Genomic DNA, 21,648 nt, shown 5'->3' on the forward strand with positions numbered 1-21,648 from the left:
TCAGGTTTCCCCAGTTTGTCGGGTCGCCCTCGCGTGATGTATGGACGACGGCATATTGGCGGGGCCACCCACCCACTACATCACCCCTATCGGCTCGGACTCTTACGCTATCGTCTTTCCTATCACCGTTGCGCGACGTTACCCCGTCTAACCTACCCCGTCCTACCACGATATTGGAACGTCTTTGGACAATGAGAACATCGATCTCGTTATTACGTACGTGTCGTTTATTGACTTCGAGATGATGAACACCTTTCCCGGACTTGACAGTGTTTCGAGGTTCAATCGTGGGGTCACGAACATGTTCTGCGGATTGAACAGATGTAAAGACGCTGAACAATTTTATTGGTCGAGTATTCGGTATACCGGATTAACGGATTGTCGTTACTAAATTTTTCCATCTTATGTTTACGCAAATTCCCATCGCCTACGTTTACATTAAGACTATTTTGAAATTGCAATTAGCTACACACAATTTTGATCATTCTTTTTATGAAGAATTGGCGATCGCCATTTGAAAATGTACGTTAGGAATACTATAGGCAACATTATCGATCTTATAGACAAAAAATATGTTTTTTCGTATGGTGGCTACAATAATTCGATCACCTACTCTGTGATTTTTAGTGATTCAGTTAATGTATCCTGGGTTGGCAAATATATTTATTTTTTATCTAAGACTCGAAAATGGTTGTTCATAGTTGTCAGAGATTAGACAATTATACTAATAATTGCAATATTATTATTACAATTTACAGACTTCTGAACTAAATTAGATTCTTACAGTGCTCAATTTACTATTTTCATGTTTCTTATGAGCGTATAGACATTATCTTTAGTAACAACAATACTCTTATTTATAGCCACTTACGCTCCCATGTAAATGGCCGTCTAAGATTATTTATCTTTTCGAGAATATTCCCCATCAGGTGTCTTCCCCTTAACTATTTCACTTTTTCATCTCTTTTTTAATGTATTATCCTTCTTGTCTCCTTTAAATATATTGTAACAATTCTATTTATTTTTAAACAATAACATTCATTAAAAATGTGGAACATTACAGTTGCCAATTGTAATTTGAACAATATTACAGATATCAACTTCGAAAAAATGATATTTGTAATACTGTTCAAGTCACAAGTGTTTTGGAGAAATACACAGCATACTTTTGACCCTCGTAACTCAAAAAATTTAAACCGCCTCTTATTATAGACTAATTGTAATCGAAGAATCGAGTTCTACAAGTCCGTACATAATAATTACACAAAAATTATGACTTCGAGTATGCAACGTGCGATCACTTGGTGTCGAATGGCCTATATCACTTTGTTTTTAGTAGGTTATAAATTTACGTGCTTCGTAATTGTTTTCGACATTCATCTCTAGGCTGGCTACCCATAAACTTCTAATGCTTGTGTGTTCACAATAATGTAAAAATATTTACAAAGTTTAAAATAGGTATTCTATTTTATTGACCAGCCAGAATATGAACGTAACTGAAGCAACGTCATGCGTAACAGAAATTCCCAAACAGATCCGAAACGCTAAGTACAGTACAGTACTGTCTCGATATGCATGTGTGTGATAGATATGTGCGTGACATACTCTTGAAAAATATATACCCACAACATTGATTTCTCTATATATGTCGCCAAGGCCTGGATGATAAACGTCGCGAAATTATCCCCACTACCGCGAGGTATACCCCGTGAGGGGCCACGAAGCACGAGAGGCCTCGGACGCCGAGGAGTGTAAACATAATGACAAAACTTTTATTATTAATTATTTTTTTATAAAACTTTTACCAACATATTTTTGATATTTTTCTGATTGAAACGAGTTCAAACATGACATAGTTTGGAGCGTATTTGCTGCTTGTTCAATTGACGATGAAGTAGAACCTCCCTCCATTAACTGAAACGATAATGTCTGAATTTTCTACTTGTTTCTCATGTAAACAGTTCAATCTAAATCGATCCATGTCGTACAGGGGGATTGGTGGAAATGGATGTAAGAAAGATGCCGAAAATTAAGCTTGACCTTGAATCACAAGGTCAAAAGGTCAATTTTTCTTATTGCACCTTATTCTACTCACCACAAGGATAAAAAGTGCGAATGGACTCAACTTTATGGAGACTCAGTAAACACTCAACTGTTCTCTTAAAAAATTGTGGTGAAAGTTTTTTCATTATCAACCTGATATTCATTTATATAAAAATTACTTGATTTCGCTATCGTTAGACAAGAAACCCCCACTTAATTGAAACGTTGATATATAAACAATAATACCATTCTTCTAGTTAAAATTAACTTTCCTCCAGAGAATGAAGCAGAAAAATTCGAACCACTCGAAGCGCTAAAACCGGAAATCTTTGTTTTCATTCAATAATGACCCAACCAGCGTTGGGTACTACAAAAAATAGTCAACATTAGACTCATCGATCGTTCCCCTCCACGGAAATCTTTAGTAAAAGGCGAAAGATTTATGCGTGATCTGAAGGGAAACCAGAGTGACGAGCTAGTCACCGCACTGTCTAGATATAACCCTGCACTGACATTTTTACCAGCGAGAAAATTCGCCATCTAGCGGAGGGAAAATGTTCAACGTTGGGCACATTTCGAGCAGAAAAATGTCAAAAATATATTAATAAAATATTGACATCGAGAAATAATGTACGCGATATAAGTGACATTTCGGTCCCGAAGTTGTCACAAATATCGAAACATTACCGTAATTCCGCTTACAAGTGTTTCTCGCACCCAACCTCGGATCGGTACAAGCGATCCATAGATCAGAAGGCAACGGTGAATTAGATTTTGACTTGTCCCGCGCCAGCGGGACATCCTGACACCACTAAAAGCTTAATTGACAGGAATGACGGAGACCCATGCGGTGATCGATCATCGTGGAAGAGGATGGTTTGTCACTGGTTCAGTCTCCCAGTCATCTCGTTTCTTCGACGGGCCGGGGCAGGCGTCAACTCTTAACCACCCACCCTACATTGGTCACCCCTGAGTTACTCGATTCGTACCTTTCTCGTTCGCCGTCTCGGGGGCGAGCATTATGGATACCGTTCCCGGGGGCTCATTGGTATTCCGCGACGGCCACGGTCTCGCAGCACTTTGCGAAAAAATTTGAAGTTAATAAGAAAAGCCGACGGAAGCCAGATGGCTTTCGTTCTACTTCGACTTCGTTGGCCCTTTGCGCGCCGCCACTCCGCCTTCACCCCCGCAGCGCTGATTTTTCTCCGCCTTTTAGCGGCGGCTGCAGAGGCGATGAATCGTGGAAATTTATCATTGTTTTCAACCCGCCGGAAACTTTTCTTACCGAACACCAGGGAAGATTACTGTCCCCTGACACCGTGACATATATCCTCTTTATTGGGTCTAACGAATGGTGGAAAATGGCAACACCTTTTCTTGTGACTGCGGGGTGGTGTACACGACAGTGGAGGTATGCATGGTTAGGCTCGTTGGTGAGAGATAATATTTGTTTCTATAAGTTAATCTGTGAATAACGTTAATAAACTGTAAAATGAGTAAGTTTCGTTGCAAGTGTAAATATGTTCTGGTTCTAGGAATTTAGTTATGACACTATGCTCCTTTTAATCAATAACCACTTCTAATTAGTCAAGAAACCAGTTTTTAATGAAACACTTGTTTCCATTATGGTCAAGTATTATATGCTAAGCTAATTACGTAACTAAGAGATGGCTATATCAAATGTCTTATGGTTATTTTCTAACGTTGCGGATCTTCAATAATTTATACCGAATGGAGTATGCAGAACACAATGAAGTATAAAGTATAGGCAAATACTTCTGTGGTAGTGGTTGTTTTTTTAAACAATTCTATTTGTATACAGTCTGTTTAAGCAATTTTTTATCGAGTTATACGAAAGTGTATTGTACATCTTTAATTAGAAAAGCGAATTTATCAATATTTTTATCATGTTACAACTTCCGTTTCACTAAATTCTTATCAAGAAAAGTACCACCAGTGACGTAAACGTAACGTATCGAGTAAATCTCATAGATCAGAATCAAATCAATCCGCCGAGTTCCATGCCAACAAGCAGGAAGAAATTAACGCGAAAATGTTCGCGAAGGATCAAAGCCGCTCGGAACGATCCGGCGACATTTCAGCGTCATCGTAGACATCGGAAGGTTCACGGCACGGTGAGAAACGACAGCGGTGAAGTTAGCGGGTAATTGTGCGGTTAGAACCCCTCTTGTGGCGTAATGAAGGAGTCGTCAACGAGGCCTATCTGCACTCAATTAGCGTGATTACATGTTCCCTCCTTTCATCGTCCGGAATATCCCGTCGCGACATCAGCAACCGGGTAGGTCGGGGTGTAATTGCGCGACACGTCCGAGATTGAGCTTTATAAAAGTTCCGGACGCCGCGTAGTCGTGGAAATCCTTCTCGCAAAATCGGCCGGGCGGGCAGCTCGTTTCGTTCCTCGGCCGAAGTAAACGGCCGAAAACGAGGCCTTGAGAGGGGAAAAAGGTAAATGCGCGTAAACGTGGTCACGAAGGGAAGAACCGCGACCGCGGTCTACATGTTCCTCGTCACGTGGATCATTGGTAACCCCTGTTCAGAAGGGAAGAACTTCTTTTTAAGAGCATCGCGGAATCACGGAACTGAAATAAAATCCGCTATATGATATACTCTCTGCTTATATGAACTCCATTTATATGAATTAAATTTCAGCAGTGCCTGATTAAAGGAATACTAGCTGGGCGATATCGACTTATACCAACGTGAACTCCTATTAAATGAACTAAAAATCATAGTCAGTAGTGGAAGACAGGTGGACTCCTATTATATGAACCACCCGATTATGTGAACCAACTTGTCTCCCGACAGGTTCATATCAATGGAGTTTTACTGTAATCGGAACTTTTTTTATGTATGTGTTTCACGACCCATCGACCTTCTAGACATTAACGACAGAATAGTGAACTTTAGTTTTAAGAATTTCGGTGCAGCTTCTGCGTGTTCTTCTGACGTGAAAGCTATGGATGATTTTATCTTGTTCAGCTGTCTTGATAACTGGAATCTCTTAAATTCGCATAAGAGGTAGCATGTTTATAAGTAGATTTCGGATCTCTACGCAAAATAAAATTTTGTTACATCTGTTGCGAGAAACAGAAGTCACTTGAAAATGTCTTCCTTTTTGTAATAAATTTGATAGGCCTAAAATAATCTATCAATACTCTTCAATTCTTTTAGCTAAAAGATCTTTCAGTTGTTGCTATTCAGTGATATGACACCAAGATATTAAACTAATTTGTTTTAAATTAGACGAAGGCCGTTAATTGATTTGACCAGTGAAAGGCGGAAAATTAAAAAATATATATTCTTCTTGCTTAAATATATACTATTACTTTATGCAGATGAAAGTGAAAAATAGAGATCATAAATTTTTAAAAACATATCGCCCCTTTTATGACGAACGGTGCTTAAAATTTCTAATGTATCTGTAATAGTTCTTTCATTCATGATCTCGTATTTTGTATAAATGAAATAATGATGTATGCAGTAAACTCACACGTTGTTAATTTAACAAGTCAATAAATTATGAACAAGTATAAATTGTATATACACTGTAGATGCGTCTGCCATCGCACGGCAGAAATCGGTACTAATGAATTTCATTATGATATACTCCGTCGGTACTGCAGGTTTCTTCAGAAATGCAGATGTTCATTACACGAAACATATCTAAAAAATGAAAATAGTAATTCTATTTTATTGATCGACTTGCAGACAATATTTGTTTAATATAATATAAATATCTGTTTGGTTCAAAATCGGATATACATATGTATTTGAAAATATGTATGTTAAAACATGTCTACATTGAAGCAATGAACAGTAATGAACATTTAATTGCCCCATGTTACTATATGTTTTTAAACGAATACGATATTTCCTTTTTAATTACATTTTGACTTCTGCTATAGCACCTTGAATAATTCTTCTGGTTTTTCTGCAATTATTCTTCTGATCAAAATTTCACAACAATTCAACATAAAATTTCACATAATTTTTTGGGCATTAAATTATAGATATTTCATAGATCTAAAACCCTCGCAGAAAAGTCAAGTTACGTTCTACGCGGTTAATTTCGAAGGAAAGGGAATTGAAAGAATCGATTGATCCTCAATCCATAAACGGTGCGTGCGAAGCCGGTAACCGAAGCGATAAATCGATGATTCGATGTCCGCGCTGTCGAGTGACGAAGTTACCTCCGGAATGTACAAGAAAAAGTAGCAAACCATGATGAATCGCTATCAAAGTGTCACGCTGTCTGGGCACGACGCTCTCCTGTCGCTGTTGTGCTCGTTTTGTAAGATGTCGATGTGCTACGTTTACAACCGAGGAGGCCAAATTAATGTTCCAGACGATGATTTGTCTTTCGCTTTCCTACTGCAAAAATTTAATTCACTTAACTAGTATAACACTTAATTAGCTCCCTTGCGAAGACAGCGTGACAACAGTGAAAATCAGTACAGTTCCATCAAACCACCCTCAATAAACTTTCAAAGCAGCAAAAATTTCTTGAACGAAAAACAGTGCAAGGACATATGCATAATTAAAACACCAATGCTTAAAAATTTACTTTTCTCATTCATTGTAGAAGTTTTCACATTTTAAAAAGTTTTTATTTCATGGAGTATTTAATTAGTTTTTAAAAACACCAGATCGAAAATTACAATTTTATGATTGAAGAAAAATATTCTGTTTTCCAATACTACTTAATCTATTCTAATATATATGATGCAGTGACAATGACAGTTTCTTTCTCAACGAATCATTTTTCTGAAGGATTTACCAATGTTTTTCCTGATATTATTATTACAATACTATTGCATGTAATATAAATATTATTGATAATATTATACTTGTGATATCTTATTTATTTCGACACAACTCCAGTGCAATCTCCTCAAAAACAAAATATCGTGGAAAAAGTGTTATTGAACATCTTTCATTTGTTTTTTTTCACATGGAATTGTAAAATTATTGTTTATAATAGACTCCCGTACAACGCGATTGAAAAAATTGTTTAAAAAGACTTGTATTTTAGGTGGCAATAAATGTACGATAAATGTACAAATGATTACTTAAAAAGTCTTCTTAAACAATTTTTTTATCAAGCCGTAAGAGAGTCTACATAATAAGTCTATATAATAAGATCGGGACAGATCCGGGCAACATGTTCGCGGATATTTTGGTACGATGTCATAGGATGCATTAATATTGCGACACACGTTCCCGATATTAACAGCACGCCTTATTGGGGTGGCAATGTATTTATGAGTATTTCTTACCTTGCACCCTTCGCTTCATTAAGACCTTCGTAAATCCTGTTACGATCTGACAGACGCGAAATATCAGCTATATTTGCCCAAGAAGCTCCGACATATGATTCCGGAATTAGCGGGACAATGTAATAAATGATTCCGGATAATTTGGGGACATTACATGAACCATTGTGTCGCACTATATCTCCATTATAATAATCTTCGTTAATAAACAGGTCGATATTTTCTCTCGAGATATTACATGATGTTACAAATAATAGTTTTTATAAGAACATACAACTGTGGAACAAAAACAATTTTCGTGAACTTTTAATTTCTATTGTAAGACTATTATATTGATAACTATACTGATAAAAATTATATTGATAAAAGTTAAAATAAATTGTAGATGCCTTATAAAAAGATTATTAAAATATTTTTAATTGATTAGTATTTATTCTTGTTCATAAATTAGTTTTGCATTCAAGAGAAATTAATGAATGAATTCATACTTTATATGATCTCTGCGAAAGAAAATTTTGTAAATATAAAATTGTATTTTATAATGTTGTATAATGGGCGTTATAATCAAATTGTAAGTGTTTACACAGATTAAAACAATTAGAGGGTAATTTTTTTTCTATCCAATTAAAAAATGTCCTAAATTTGAGCAGTCTATGAATCATATTTTGTTTTATATATGCTCATAATAAAAATATGTGAAACGTTCAATCATAATTTACTTATGTACCTCTATAAATTAAATATATTTCCATAGAGTAACCAAGCAAAAGCAAATTTTCAAGTAATAAGTAAAATGTATCAATAGACTGCGGACTTTATGCATTTACAATAAAAATAAACAGAGAGATAGATAGATAGATAGATTCAAAGAGTTCAAGAACATGTAGGTTCGTATTATTTTCAACTGATCAAAATGATTAAAAAACAGAAACGTCTGTTTAGCTCGTGTTTCTTCAAATCGAAGCAAAAACATTTGTATTTTGCATGAAGAACCGCAGCCTATATATCAATAATAAATTCTCCAATTTTCTTGGCAAAGCTTCTCGGCTTCCGAACGTGCCAATAAAACAACTCCCGTCTCGCGAAGAACCTAACAGAAAGCGTGTGATCGAGGTACACCGGGCTCGCCGAATAAGTTCATAAATTTTAGCGAAATACGGATTGTAAGAGAGAACGAGCCGCGACATTCCCGGCGAAGATATCGGCCGGAAAATATGGGACGGTCGTTTAAGACTGTTACTGCCAGGATCAGAACGTTCGGGGGTAACTGGGGTGGCTACCCCTCCTGCGTTACATTGGTCGAGCAGTTTAAAAAGCTATTTCACGGCGGCCGGGGTGCATCTGTTTTGAAAATCTCACAATTTTAAAGAGACACCGGGGGTGGAGGCTCCCCAGAGAGGACTTGTCAGTCGTTTAAGGGTTCCCGCCACCCCGTTTCACCCCGGAAGTCATTGGCTTGCGGCGTGTGTCCGTGTCGTTACTGTCGTTACATCACGACGCCAAACGCCAGAAACAAGTGCTCCTCGCGTGTACGAGGATTGTATTTTCGAGTCGAATCGAAGGTTTGTATGTAATTGAGGCGAAGAATAGGCTTCGAGGGATTTAAGCGAGATATGTTTCACCCTCTGGAAATCGATAGCAATAAATGTACATATTCGATTTCGACCCATCTATCTATTAATTAGAGAAAGTACTAAGTTGTGCATTAAGTCCGTTCGCGATTGACACACCAAGATTATTTTAATGTAAAATAACGGATTTGTGTGATGTGTGTAATACGTTCACAATTTCTTTAGTAGTATATCTTGGATAATTTATTAATGATTAATGCCGTTGCGTTTTCGATTGTTTAAGTCAAACTCTCCATCTTCAAACTTTCTGATTCAATGGTCCGTTCATTGATAGCAGTTTCACCACAGCACTGCAAAATCTTTTTTATAATTTCTATAACTTTTACTTCAGAAAATAGAAAATAATTAAGCATCGAAAATAAATTTTGTATTCGCTCCTATCAAAAATGCACTTTACTCGATCGAAACAGATGGAAACACATCTAGAGCATAACTAATTCAATGCGTATAAACATTGCAGTTAAAACTTGCAAAGTTATCACACAATTGAATACTTGCTTAACTTTTGAATTTGCACAAACTTACTGTACCATATATGGAATGGGAGGTTTCCAGCAACCGTTATATGAATTTAATGTTTTTGTATGTCTCTGGTCTCTGCTGATTTTCAAACGTCCTTAGTTGCATTTATGATGAAAATTCCATGAAATTTTGACTAAATTAGTTTCAGATCTAAATGGATTAATATATTTCAATTCTAAATGGATTAATATATTGAATTTATATTTGGAATAAAAGGGCTTGGGATAATTTTTCACCTATTTTTGCTTTATACTTCAAATTTTAAATCAACAAGATATGTTTCATTTATAGTGTCTTCTTTTAAAGAAATATGTTGTGTTACAATACGGGGGGAAAGGGATTAATCATTTTACAATATATAAACATAGTAAATGGATGAATTTTCACCCTCAGAAACATATGGGGGTTAAAGTTATTTATACATCAATTTGTGCCTTTGCCTTTAACATGATAAAGATTCTAAATTGTTTTTTCCATTAGATACAGCATCTAGGGAATTGACTATTTAAATTAACGAAACAATTATGTTTAGTTAATTGTCATTTAAAAATTGGGAAAAATTGAATATTCTATAGCTTCTATAGAAGATTTTATTTAGTAACGAATGAGGTCGAAAATGAGTGAAACCTTCATTTAGCTTCTAGTTCGTCACTAAACTACGGATTTTTATGTAAAATAAAAATTATAAGTAATTATAAATAACATGTAAATTTATTACAAAAAATAAATTTATCTAAAATAAAAAAATAAAAAATAAAAATGTTTTTGCTGTTTTGCATATTGCCGATTTTTATTCTCGCTATCTATTTATCATATTCAATAACCATGTTGTGTAAATCTTTACAAATCTGTTTTTAGTTCAATCAAGAATTCTTCGTACAGTGATGTTATGTTAAGAGAGATACATAACTTAGTTCTACTTTTATCAGAATAAAGTTTGAAATGGTAATTTAATAAACAATTATATTTCCAATGTTCTTAGATTGAACATGTTCCATGTATGTACATCATAAATAATGTACAATTGCTTATCACATCATTAAAAGGTCGATTATTTCAAACAAAATTTGCGATTTCCATAAATTTCAATAGTCATTCATTTTCTCAGCCATTTCAACCGAATATTATAACTAGAATGTGGATTTCATGCGTTTATGAGCAAAATGATTTAATACAAAACAGTAAAAACATGTAAAGAATTTTAAAATACCGTTCAATTTTTAACTCATTAAAATAATTATGCGTACATAGCTTCTATATCTTGAAACTAATGCTGACATTTCTTATTTTCCATAAAAATCCGCAAGCTCATTCTAACAAAATCATTCATCAAAATTGGTTCTAGTCATCGAGCGGACGGTTTAAAAATTCACCGATTCGTTACACTTTCTGTCCTCTGAAACTTCCTATCCCACTTCATCCGTTGTCTACCATAAATCCGCTTTCGATTATGTTATCTAATGGGAGTATTATGCAACGTGATTGCTGGCTTTAAAGTGTCGTTCCTACAGCGGTGTGGGGTCGCCATGAAGTCTTGGAAGAATCGTGTATCCATTATAGAGGTAATTAGGTGTGCAAGAGAGATCAGTAGAGTGAAATGAAAGAACCGCATCAAAGACAAAAATGCTTTTATCGTCGCGGACAGTGAAAAATCAAACAGACAAGAGGAAAAAAAAATTGTTTACGTATAATTTACACGAAAATAAATAATAACTATATGTCATTTAAAAGATTTACTGAAATGTTCATATTCTAGGGTGTCAATATACCTAGTACGCAAATTAAATGAAAACCATTTTAAAAGTAAATATTTACAAGAAACTTATTTCTTATATTAAAGATTTTATTAAAACATTGTGTCTTAACACTAAACGTGCCACCATCGGTCAAATGACCGGTTCTAGATTTTTTATTTTACAATTATTGAAATTATAAAGATGCTTTCATAAGCTATGATTCAATAAATATCTTTAATAGTGCACACATTACAATAAGAACCGTGCAAAGTCTAAATAAATTAAATCTTGTCATTTTTATAAGGCAACATGTACGTGTTACTTTTATAGCTCGGTACGTTTAGCGTTAATCAAAAAATTGTTCTTTCAACATTGAAGTAATTAATAATATTAACATAAATTTAATTTGGTGGAATTTTTATAATAGCTTTCTATAAATCACAATAAAAAAAGATATCACTTTCTAATTTACGATTTATTTGATAGACCAAAAAATTTATGAAAACTAGTACAAACGTCACTTAGTCATTCTGCCACTTAAAGAACACAGATTTTATACATAATTGTGTTGACTAATGCAATAGGTTACGGAAGAGGTGAATTCTAATTTTCTACTAACCATAGGAAGGTCACCATTGGTCTGAAAGAAACAATTTGAAAAATATGGGAAACAAATATTAATGCACGAGAATTGAATAAATCTAGCCATGGCTGCCATGAAAGCATCAAATGCATTCACTCTCGAGGGTTAAACATTAACTACCGTAGAGAGAGGCGAGACCACAGATTTCCGTTGTTCGATTTTTTATCATGTTCCAACGTTCCGCAACCATGAAAAACAGATTCTTCAAGATCCACGACGCGTCTAGCCATAAGTCATCGGTACACACCCGATCCACCAGAACCGCTCAACCGTCTCGCTCGTTGCCAAATAAAGGGTTGATCGTATACTAAATAATGCATATGTTCTCCCCCCCCCCCCCCGCCCTTGTCATTAATAACCAAGACAAATCGCAACTGCGTAACACGTTGCACAATTCTGGTATGCATGCTCCTCGTTACGCGTGGAACAGTGTGCACACTTTATTGAGCAAGTCTCATTCACCGATTCGGTTGATCGTGTGTGCGATCGTTACGATTGATTCGTCGTCTCTGTTACTCCCACCCTAACCATTGCGTATCGCTTCGTTCCCGTCAGTCCCTTCTTCTTCGTCTTCTTCTGCTTCTTCTTCTTCTTCTTCCTCTTCTTCTTCTTCGTCTTCTCCTTCTTCAATTGTTCTCCGGCTATCGCTTACCCTTTCCGGTCAATCAAAGCCAGCGTACGTGTCGTACATTTACGTACTACTAATTTTCAGTTATTTATACCGAGGCCTGTACCAATGACACCAGGCAAGAAGCTGATAGGAGCATGGCTGTTGAACTTGCAAGAAAACGCGATGGATTCGATCATTCCGACCTCCTAGAACCTCTGGGAAATTATAAATTAAACATTTCTTGTTTGGACACTTACTTCAAGTTTAACACTAAACCTACTACGGCCAAATGACCACCGGTTTTATACTTTACAATTACACGTTGAAATAAAGAATAAATAAAATGAAGAATAGATTTTGATTTAAGTCGGAATAAATCTTTAGTTCTTTTATTGCACAGATCAGCGATTAAAACCGAGCACAATTTGCCAAAAGATAATTGAAAAAGCAATGGGCCCCGGTACCATCGTTGCGTGCACTTAATTAAATGTATATGTAGATGTTGGTGGAACATATAAGGGAGAGAAGTAATGCTTATACGTGGATTGAGATTAGCTTGAAGAATTATGAAGCGAGTTAAATCAACTGTGAGATTAGATCGGTAGGTACTGTTATCTACCTCGCTCTCCGTCGGTCCCTCCCAGTTATTTGCTACATTAAGATAAGAATTCTCTGGCTAACATCGAATTTGCAACTGACTTACAAGTGCAGCAACAAGACGCAGAGTAAAGGGAGGGACTCGGGAAGATAAGTAAATTCCGGGAGAAATTTTTTATCGTTTCTCGATACCGATACTTATCCTTTTCTCCCTCCGCTCCGCTCCGTTGGAACTGCTGGTTTACAACGGTGCGACATTACAGATAAAAAGGGAAAATGAGAACTTATGAATTTCATCCGAGGGGGTGGATTTTATTGCACATAATAGCGTTTGTCTGGTTTATCACGATCGTCCCTCATCTGCGAATAAGCGGGGGAAGTTTGCGCCCGGACCAACCCTTGCCTTCTTCGGAATAAATTTTAGAACTTCGGGCCGCGGACCTGAGCGGCGACAAATAACCTGCAGATTGTAATTTCGGGTAGTTAAGATTGCCCAAATTTTTCTAAACATTGCTCCGTGTATCTCGAAGTTTTATGTTTTAACCGCGAAGCCCAGCAAACTTGTGTTCAGACGCGAAAATGTTTATTGTATCGGAAAGATATTATAATCAATTAAAATTGGGTGACGTTGACATTCATAGCCTTGGCAAGTGTATGCAATTATACAGTGTAGAAATTAAGTTTATGAGGTATTAATAACTTTTCAATAACTGGAATTTCTTTATTACACAACTCTCCTTAAAATAATTATTTTAAAGTGTAATGTCACTTCTATATAAACTTATCAGCATATAGCAAATTGATACTCGAAATACTTTCGAACTCTTCTTGAAATATTGTTCTCAAAGAAATCTATCCTAGTAAATTCCAGGTATTGAATGTGACATCTTAACTTGAAAAAGTCTTCCTGTAAGGGTTGTACAATATTATTTCACTAAATTTAAAAAATTTTTTATCTTTGCTTACTTATTTTCAATACTGTTATTTAAAGATAAAGATAATATTGATTTATTTGAAATAATAGCAATTTCGATATTTCTTTATTTCATGTTTGTCAAGAGAAATAATCCACAAAATAATATGCAACAAAGTGTGTTACTATAAACTGGACACAAACCTGATACTCCGGTTAGCTGATATAATTTTGAAAGACAATTTTACAATTATCTGAAATACTTATAAAATAAAATAATATGTTATTTCAGAAGTGCCAGGTCTGAAACATAGGAATCTAAAATCGTCTCACAAACAGCACGTCTACGATTACGGGTCAAGTTTGCGTACCAATGTATTTAAAAAAAAAAAGAACATCATGGTCCCGATACTCGGAGATCTCCCCCTACAGCTTCTCTGCCTAATCACGATTCATGCGGTCAATGTGTAGTGACCTAGACGAACGTGTTAAGTTCCCTCGAAATTCCAGTAACAGGGAAATCAAAGTGCACCGACGAGGATGCTCGGCGTGTAGAGACACGCGCCGGCCGTCGAGCTGATCGATCGTATAGAATTACGATTGGACGGGCCGGCGATCCGTAGTTATTCGAAAAAGGGAAGACGCCGGTTGGGGTCCATTTCATCGAAGAAAGGGCTGGCCAGCAGCAGGGCGTCCGAGTGTAAAGGTATTCGAAACGCAACTGGAACGCTCGGCTGGAAACGGCGCACGAAAAATCCCCCAAGGGGTGCTCTCTGCCGTGACGCGGTACGACCCTTCCGGCTTCTCCAGGATCGCTGGCTGCGACACCTCATTTCCTTATCTTTAACAGGCCGTTACTTTTCCGTGCCTCGTTTCTCGATACTCTTTTTATCTTGCGGGAAAGAGAGACTGACTCTCTTTTCCAGGAAACCCGCCGCGATACGACGCGACGCGACGATAGGCTAATTATACCACCGTTTCTGGCCCGATCTTCGACATTGTTTTAGAGTGAAAGTATCCCCAACCCTTCCAAGATGGATTACCTTCTCGTAACAAGCATACGGTAAATAATTTAAAAATGAGTTACAGATTTATTGATGTTACGCGGATAAATAGTTTTATTTGGAAATTAATATACGATTCTAACTACAGACTGCAGATCTTTATGCAAAATACAGAGTTTCGAAATCATTTACAAGGCACCGGGATCCAGTAAAAATTTGTTTCTTCCTTCAATAATTCTAATGCGTCAGTACTCTTAAATTCTTTTTATTTTCTTACTGTTTTATGTCTCAACCATTCCTTTATTTTTTTTTATAAAAATAAACATATTTTATTTTTGAAATTATATATCTTGTTTAAAATACTATTTCTTTGTTAACCCTTGGCTCTGGTATATCGAGTCATCGAGTCTAATAAGTATGTTATTCATTTTTCCTTTAAATAAAATTCTATTTTGTTATAGTGGATATTCGCGAAAACATAGGCATACAATAAATATAAACTTTCTTTTTTTTCTATGAAATTCTGAACGATGAAGAATTTCTAATCACTATAACCACAAAATGGAGGGAGGGAGGCGTAGAACAAGGGATTAAGCCAAATAAAATCTGAAATTTTTGGGTCCAACTGACCTCGGCCAGCATCGACGACACGCAACCGTTTAATCGCATTTACCTAAGCGTGGAAATCGGGGGTAGCGAATCGGCGATCGTATCGTCGGCGACGGGACGGTTCATCAACATATAGAGAGAGCGAAGCAGCCAGCGATGTGTCGCTGCGGCGGAGCGGAAAGCGAAAACCATCAGTCAGGTCGAAGGTCTTCGGAGGGTGATGTCCGTTTTGGTCTTCGGCTGCCGGCCAATAACACCCACTCTTCTGTACCCCCGTTCCGCCTCTGGGAAGTCGACCCCCGGGATCCAAAGTCGACGCACCCCGTGAAAAATGATCGTTCCTAAATTGCTTGCTTACATGATAAATATACTGTTCGTTCGCGTACATATTGCTCGCGCGAGATACGTATGTCACGCGGGGGGTGTGTGCACGGGTGTGGGAATTTAAATGCGGATACTGCCGGTGGCTGTCCCGCGGATACTTTGCATCGAAAGAGTCCTGAATTTACTAGCTTGTTGCACGGGAGACGCACTGTTAATCGGCTGAAATGCGCGGGGGTCGGCTACTGTTCGTAAGTTACTTACAGCCACGCGAGAGGGTTACAGTAGCGTGTGAAAGTGTCGAGCTGCAAGAATGTCCTAGCAGTACTCTTCCTTGTTGCATGGAACACTGCCAACCAGGAGATTCTAATTTTAACCGCATCGCCGGTTACTCATTTTCCCAATTTTCTTTTTTTTTTTACGTGTCTATGGTTGTTATATGTATTTCTTTGTAAAGTTTGGTTTCCTTAATTTAGGAATCGTAACTTGTGTATCTTCTTCCGAGGCTATGGCTGGTTTTATCTGATACTTATATCTTTAGTTGACGAGATAACAATGCAGCAGTCAATAAGAAAATAATGCAACACTCTTTTGCTGCATATATCGTATGAAGAATACTGTATTACAACGTAATTTAATTACGAAAATTAAAATTACTCTATAATGGAAGATCGGTAAAACTTCACCTTGGCAATCCAGAATTTTTTAACTCATTTTTATATAATCCTGTAGATCTTGATGAGAAAATACCAAAAAGCGAAATTTTAATGCGAGCTTTAATATGAAGTCTTTATAATTTCAATAATAGTGAAGTAACAATAGGTCTAGTATTAAGGGGGGAATCTTGTGTAAATGGCCTGTTTTTCAAGAATTGTTTTTTAAAAATGTAATGCGTAGATTGATTTAATATTTAGTTAGTCATTTATTTATGTCATAATGTAAACAAAAATATTTTTCATAAATTTTAATCGTTAATATCAATGGTGCAATGGCGGCTTGAAAATGGCATCCTGGAAATGCGCCGTGCAGCCTACACTACACAAAAATGATCTCAAACAAAAAAATCAAAATGAAATCCTTCTTTTATTAAAATTTGCAAAATTGCAAAAATGGCGAAATTTAAAAAAAACGGATTTTCTGTTATGATTTTCTATTAATAACAATGTTTTAAATAGAAAATTAAAAAATCGGATCTCGTCGTATCGTGGCCAATTATTTATAGAATATATATACCAAGTTTCATAAAGATCGAGTAATCAGTTTTTGAGGTACATTGCATGGCGTGCGAAATTTTGCGTTTCGAGAAAAATGCGTTTAAAGTTGAATAACGTGAAAATCACATTACCTGTTTGTATATCTTGAACAAATCTTAATTCATTTTACCTTGCCGCGGTTTTTTGCTAATCTGCTATTTCAGGCTCATAGAACAGATCTTTCTCTTCTTCAAAAAGTTCTTACTTCAGCCGTTTTTTCTTCTTTTCGAGAAGCACGAGCCTTTTCGACAAGAGCCCGACTACGTGAGCCGCTCCGTCCAATACAACCGTCCACTTTATTTTAGAAATAACGTACAAGAACATCTCTGATCGCTATCTAACTTTTTTTATCGTACTCCTGAGGAAATTTTCTATCGATTTAAACAAGAAAACAAATGCTCAAAAATTTCATTTCACACAAGGTTCCCCCCTTAAGAGAAAAACAGAAGAAGATCAAACATCAAGCAGAATATATCATTTCATATTCGGGATGGCACGGGGACGAAAGGGAACCGGTACATAATAGAACGGAACCGGTCGAGTCCCGTTAAGAATGGTGTCCCAGTGTTGACGGAGCTGTGCACCTTGCGAAGTTTGGGTCTATCGTTGATAAGCGACTCAACACGCCGGCTATCCAGTCTATCTCTCATCGGAAAAGCTGGTCCGGGGGATGCCAGTGACACGGGGAAGTACTGTATATTTCGTCGTTCCGAGGCATTGTCAACGAAAGTATCTACGAAAATCGAGTGTCGCTTCGCTTGCACGGCATGAATGTTCCAGCGAAATCTATGGCTGGATCTCGATTTTCCGGCCGGTGTTGTGCAGTGGTAGCCATAGCAGGGCGAAGCTAACGGTAAGTTGTTTGTGTCCGGCGATATATTATACCCTGGTACCGCTGTACCAGTCTCTCCTAACGTCTCTGTTAGCGCGACCGAAGATCGGAACGGAGATTTGCCCTCCCACCCCTTTAAGGGTGACAGTGTCACGGTACAAGTAACGGTACGCGGTGCCACTTCAACCTGTTACGACCCTGTACACGACTCGCTCCGCCGTGTTTGTGCTCCGTATCGTCTCCGATCTCGTTCGAGTTTCCAGAACGAGGACGTCCTTCACCCCCGGCTCCGTGGACACAACTCGTGGCAAGGTGTCGAGGGTGGAGGACCGGCCTGATTGCCGGCATCACGCGTCGGCCTGCGTAATTTGTAGCGGAAAATGAGCGGGTCAATTGGATTCGCTGGATTCCGGCCTGGCTGTTTTGGTCGCTCAGTAATTGTTTTGATGCCGATTAGCCCCTCGAGGACTCCGAAATGACGCCAGGAAATTGTTGCACGATAAAATACTCGCATTGTAGTTGAACCGCGACTTTCATGCATTCAAGCGTACAGAAGGCTTCTAAAAAATTGTTTAAAAAGACTCTTTATAATCTATTTTATATAGTAGTAAATGCACAAAAATTGTTTAACAAGATTGTATGCTTACTGCCACAGAAGGTACACAGTCTTTGTAAACAATTTTTCAGTCACGCTATGTCCCAAAATTTTCTTTCTTAAATACACAATGTGAGAATTTACGTGAAAACTTTAACACGTAGGAACACATTCTTTCTATTTTACAAACAATGAGATGAAAAATGCAATGAAATTGTTCAGAATTTTCTTTACAACATAGTTTACCACGACTGCTATCTGAGCTTTCGTATAGCTGTTATATGATTGGCCGTATTTCATAAAAATGATTAGAAAAATGAGTAGATCAATTTCGAAACAGTGAAAACATTCAAAGAATTTAGAAATGGGATTTATTAAAATCATTGAGAAAAGGAATAAATATGTAGTCCCTGTATTTTGCAATGGACGTAAATTTTTATTCTGCATAAAAATTCACAGTCGTGTTATTAGTTTCAAATATTTATTAGTTCTAGGTATTAATAAAGTTCTTACTTCATTGTTTATTCAATAATGTTTTTAAGAAAAGCAATGGATTTTAGTTTAACTACTGTCCCTGTAGATTGATAAGATAATTAATGTACGTAATGATTCATGATGTGTTTATGATACTTCTTGCAAGCTAACATTTGACTGTTGACGATATGTATGTTGACGATAACGCAGATATATCAAGTATAATAAACACAGTCGAACCACAGCAAACTCTCAAAAAACTGCATTCAATCGATCCTCAATCAAATTGACCTACGTGGTGCAAGTACAATTTGCAAAAGACAAAAACGTAGCCAACTGCAATTACACCCCCCCCCCTCCCACTCAACCGCTGTTTCAATTATCCACAACGAATGCACACTCGGAAAACACTGTGCACTCCTCCCCCGGAGAAGAATTCTCGAACCGCTAACGCGATTTACAACAAAACCCTAAACAAGAACAGTCCCATCCAGAAAGGACAAGGCGACCTTAAGCTTGATTTCCACTAGTGCGCAAGGAACATCCGTTCACAATTCCGACGGGTGGAAGCAAGAATGCAGACAATTTTAAATCCGCAGTACAGTTGTAAGAATGGTCCGTCGTTGTCCAAGGTTAATCAACATAGTATAAGGGACCCAATCACTGTGGGGGTATCGATTACTGTGCCTATATTAATTATACTTATTTTTAAAGCATAATGGATATTAAAAAAAAAGAAATATTAAATTTTTTTCATTAAATTCAGTTAATGTATATGTTATATATCTCTTTTTTTAATATCTACTATGCTCTAAAGATAAGTATAAATAATATAGACACAGTAATCGGTACCCCCACAGTAATTGGGTCCTTTATCCTATGCCAATCTAACATTTTTAGGCAGATTTATAGAAATTTCAATAGGTATAATTGAGTAATGTTTCTTTTCATGTTTGATAATTTCATTAAAGTGAAAAATAAGATAACGCTGAATTCAGTTTTACCACAATTGTTAATTCATTAGATTTTCAAGAATTTTAATAGCCACAAATGCATAGTCTTCAAGTTCAAGTCATTCGGTCGAATTTTAAAAGAGTCATTCTGTTTTAAAGAGTGTTTGATCAATCACGTAAATCACTGCATTAAAAAGAATAATTGAATGCTAAATCGAATTATAAAAACGAAAGAAAAAATGGCGACAAATTGAAGATACGCCTAGGCAAAATAATAAATCCAAATATGTGTTTTACCGTTTAATTGAAGTATTACAGTAGTGTCTCGATATATGTGAAATCTTCAGGACCGAAATATGACTTATATCGTGTACACAGTGTACACACACAATTCCTTGATTCCTTATTGATGGGACAATACTAATCGAGTGATAAAACCCTTTTGTTTTTCGTTATTTCTTTATGTATCTTTTACCAACTTATTTAATTACAGCGATAGATTAGATCCTGACTGATTTGTCGTGTTGTATACGAATCTCGAGAATCTCGATAATCGAGAGTTGAAACGTCATCCGTTCGGATAATCGAGGCGCTAGGGAATCATCAATGGAGCGAGCAAATATGCTCCGACTTGTGTCATGTTTGGTCTCGTTTCAATCAGAAAAGTGTCATAGATATGTTGATAAAAGTTCCATAAAAAAATAATGAAAATAAAAGTTTTGTCACTGATCGAGACATTTGTATCTGTGTTTTACTGTATAACACTGTCCAACACCAAAAAAATTTTGCAATTCCTGTTGGGTGATTCTTATACACTTTGTCATCCTAAAACCGAATCTGAAAGTAGAATTGCTTCATCACGCAACGTTTTCGAAAAATTTTGGTTTTTGTAAAAATGCCCGATTTTGATACGAAACGACGTGTTACGCAAAAACTAAACACGCGAGAAAGTTCAAATTTGAGTCAAGAGATAGAGGGGACTCTCTTCTACATATTCATGTAGTCAATTATATTTTTATGTACTTCCTAATAGTTGTAAATGGTTGTTAAAGTTTGAAAATGTGCCGACGCGGGTACTTTGTACGCTCTATTTTTGTATTTATGTGAAAAATCCTTTATCTAGCAGGAATTTACTATACAGGAATGCATTCTACAGACATTTCTGGTAAAGAAACCATTCACGAAAAGTATTTGGTTCCCTTAATGTACGAGAAGGATCAGAAAATGTTAATTGACAGCGTGTGCGCGACGCGTTCGCGCCAGACGGCCATTGCAGCCTTTTCGCGACTCGCCAGGGCCGTCGCTATGCGTAGTCGACGTTGGTACCACTCAAGTATGTCTTTGCTTACTATTTACATACATTTTTTTTGTCTTTTTGGGTGCTAATGATTACAAAAGATTATAAAAATAGGAGCTATATTCACATTTCATTGTGGAAATGCTTAATAAAGAAAATTGACCGCAGCAATGTGGTGACTGGAAAATTTTATTTTCAGTAATTGTTGTCTTATCTTTATAATTGTAATACCAATGGACATTCAAAATTCTTCCGATTAAAATAAGTCCAAACACTATGTAAATGGGACTATTTTTATCGATTTTATTGATCGAAGTACAT

The 21,648-nt window shown here is 36.6% G+C and overlaps 1 protein-coding gene and 1 non-coding gene across 3 annotated transcripts in view; one reads left to right on the plus strand and one right to left on the minus strand.

Annotated features, from left to right (window-relative positions):
• Positions 1 to 21,648, plus strand: part of LOC143363844 (protein trachealess-like) — a 311,845-nt gene that overhangs the window by 206,603 nt on the left and 83,594 nt on the right. The gene's annotated exons all lie outside the window — the stretch shown is intronic.
• LOC143352187 (U5 spliceosomal RNA) lies at positions 2,392 to 2,514 on the minus strand. The gene has a single exon (XR_013081876.1). It is a non-coding gene; the product is annotated as a U5 spliceosomal RNA (small nuclear RNA).

The sequence above is a fragment of the Halictus rubicundus genome, chromosome 2 (genome assembly GCF_050948215.1).
Source record: "Halictus rubicundus isolate RS-2024b chromosome 2, iyHalRubi1_principal, whole genome shotgun sequence".
NCBI lineage: Eukaryota > Metazoa > Arthropoda > Insecta > Hymenoptera > Halictidae > Halictus > Halictus rubicundus.